We start from the raw sequence: 3,661 nt of genomic DNA, 5'->3' as shown, positions 1-3,661 counted from the left end.
TATATATACAGTTGCATGTAATAAGCCTGTAATCCGCATCTATATGTTCCAAATCAAGCGTTAATAACCCTTAAGACCCACTCCCATTAACGCAAAAAATGGTTTTTTTCCGGGCCCTCGCTGCGCCGGGGAAACTTGGCGACCCCTGTAAATTAACAGAGTTTGGGGACGGGATGCGAGCGGGGCAGAGGGGGGGATTGGGGGGGGGCGGGGGCGGGGGCCCTTTTTTGCTCCCCAAAAAACATCTTCGTTTTTCACTAATGATTCTACTTAACGGTGATAATTATATATAATATATATATAAAATTATAATATATATATATATATAAAGTAGATAATAGATAGATAATAGATAGGTAATATAGATAGATAGATAATAGATAGATAGTAGTGATAATGATAGATAGATAGATAGAAATGATAGTTAGATAGATGATTGATAGATAGATATATAAAAAAATAGATAGATAGATAGATATAGATAGATATAGCACAACAAAAACCACACACCCCACACACCACCCACAACACACACACACACCCCAAATTATTTTATATATAATATATATATATATATATATATATATATTATATAATTTTAATATATATATTTACATAACAATAACATAATAATATTATATTTTTATATATATATATATTATAATTATATATATATATATAAATACATTAATAAAACCCCAACCACACACACCACCACACACACATATATATATATATTTATATATATATATATTAAATATATTTATTTTAATATATATAATATATATCGGCATCTATCTATCTTCTATTTTCTATCTTTATCATCATTCTATATCTATCTTATCTATCTATCTATTATCTATTTAATTTAATATGTTAGATAGATAGATAGATAGAAATATAGAATAGATAGTTTAGATAGTAGATAGATGATAGATAGATAGATAAAGATATAAAATTTTATATATTTTAATATAAATATATAATAAAAATTTATATATATAAAATATATATATATATATGTGTGTGTGTGTGGTGTGTGTGGTGTGTGTGTGTATATATGTATATTATATATTTATATATGTATATAAAATATATATATATATTATATATATATATATATATTTTATATATATATATATTTTATATATATATATATATATGCGTGTGTGTGTGTGTGTGTGTGTGTGTGTGTGTGTGGGGTTGTATGTGTGTGCATATATCTATCTATATCTATCTATCTATCTATCTATCTATATATATCTATCTATCTATCTATCTATCTATCTATCTATCTATCTATCTATCTATCTATCTATCTATCTATCTATCTATCTATCTATCTATCTATCTATCTATATCTACCTATCTATCTATCTATCTATCTATCTATCTATATATATATATATATAATATATATATATAATATATATATATATATATATATATAAACCAGTTAGGTAGAATCATTAGTGAAATACGAAGATGTTTGGTGAGCACAAAGGGGCCGCCGCCCCTCGCCCCCCCCCAATCCCCGCCTCTGCCCCGCTCAGCATCCAGTCCCTAATCTCTGTGTACATTTACAGGGATCGCCAAGGTTTTCCCCGGCGACGCTAGCGAGGCCCCGGAATAAACCATTTCTTGCTTTAATGGTGAGTGGCTCTTAAGGGTTATTAACGCTTGATTTGGCAACATAAGATGCGGATGTACAGGGACTTACTTACATGCAGACGGGGTATATAAAATTCACATGCATGATGCAAGCGCACATACACCCATGCACGCAGATGCACATACGTATACGTAGATATGCATGACACGCAGGTACACACATGTACATGACACATAGCAATGACACTCAGATAAGGTCATGCGGATACACATATATATATGCACGTAGATTCATTCGTGAATTCAGACATACACAGGGATGCCACGCAGACATAATCGTGTGAAATGTTCATGCTGTACAAGTTGTAGACAAAACGAAAGGAAAAGAAAACACCCGATGTCCCAGACATATATTTTTTCTTCAGTTTGTTCCTTCATTCAGCACATTCGTTAGCGTTGCTATACAGACATACACGCAGTCACACACCCATGCACGTTGAAAATACACAATACACGCAGTCACACACCCATGCAGGTTGACACACACATGCACGCAGTCACACACACATGCAGGTTGACATACACACATACACACGTCACACACTCTTGCCCGTTGACATACACACATACAGGTAGGCATGCATTCGTGAACGCAGACATACAGGAGTTAGGAACCCACAAAAACTTTTGGAATAATAATTATTGGAATGATTGGATCTGATGCTAAGTAGAATAAAAATAAATGCTAAAGCCATTATCACAGGTGAACTATCATAATTCACCTAAACATAAATACAGTTGCAAAGTTATACCACACTTCATATTGAAAAACCATGAAGCACAGATGTAAATGTTACTGTTTATCTAATGGGTGATATGTCGTGCGCATCTACCGTACATGCAAATTAATATTATCCGCATTTTAAAATTTACATAATAGAAACTTTTGCATCGGTGTATCATGCAACAACACATTTACTGTATGTGAACCGGACATTCACTTTGGGTTACTTTGTATTGCCGTGGGAAGGGGCTTTGCAAATGTCCTAGTAGTTAGTATAATGACTAAAGTACACCTTTTTCAACGAAACACTGTAAAGCATCTCTAATTTCTGAAGGAGCTTTAAGCTTACTCAATACAGTTTTTCAGAGTACATGGTATAGATAAGATGTATATCCAGGATACACTAACTTTAACATATACACCAACAGTACAGTATCGACGTCTTAGTATCTCTGCTTGAATTTAATTTATAATACACTACTTCATCAGTTTTTTTTTTGTTGTTGTTGTTGTTGTTTCATATTTAAAATATCTATCATCCAAGCAGCAGACGATAGATTTACAGTGCATAAAGATTATATGGTTATATACAGTATCTGTGTGTGTGTGGATTGATTTCAGAATATGCTTTCTATCAGTTACATTTATGATCAGATAAACGTGAGAGCCTCATTTCTGACAAGCCTTTCTATTGCAGGAAGGATGGGGCCCACAGATCTTGGAGCGAGCAATGGAGTGCAACAAGCCTTGCAACACCATGCAGTAGACTTTGGCCTGTATCAACCTTCGGGCCCTTCTCTGCAACGAGTCACTAGTCCCTCAAGATGGCGATACTAAGACTGGGCCCGAGAACGAGACCCTCCCCCCGTCTCATCGAGTACGACCTCAACATCTCGGGCCTGGAGGAGGAGGTCGCCCTCTCCGCCGCGCCCTACGACCTCGAGCTGGCGATGCCCGTGTGGGAGGTGGTGCTGCGGTGGCGTCGCTGAGCGTGATCATCGTGTTCACCATCGTGGGCAAGTGCTGGGATCTGCCCGTGTTCACGAAACCGGCCGCTGCGGATCGTGCAGAATTCTTCATCGTGTCGCTGGCCGTGGCCGACCTGACGGTGGCCGGTTCGTGCTGCCCTTAAAACGTGGCCTACAGCATCATCGGCAAGTGGGTGTTCGGCATCCACCTGTGCCAGATGTGGCTCACGTGCGACATCCTGTGCTCCCACGGCCTCCATCCTAACCGGGTGCGCCATCGCCCTCGACCGCTACTGGG

General features: G+C 37.1%; 1 pseudogene; it reads left to right on the top strand.

Moving 5' to 3' along the window:
* The first annotated feature begins 3,219 nt into the window (after positions 1 to 3,219).
* LOC119569400 overlaps positions 3,220 to 3,661 on the top strand; it is a 1,338-nt pseudogene continuing 896 nt past the window's right edge.

The sequence above is a fragment of the Penaeus monodon genome, unplaced genomic scaffold, assembly GCF_015228065.2.
Source record: "Penaeus monodon isolate SGIC_2016 unplaced genomic scaffold, NSTDA_Pmon_1 PmonScaffold_14892, whole genome shotgun sequence".
Taxonomy (NCBI): Eukaryota; Metazoa; Arthropoda; class Malacostraca; order Decapoda; family Penaeidae; genus Penaeus; species Penaeus monodon.
This window is presented reverse-complemented; position numbering and strand designations above follow the sequence as displayed.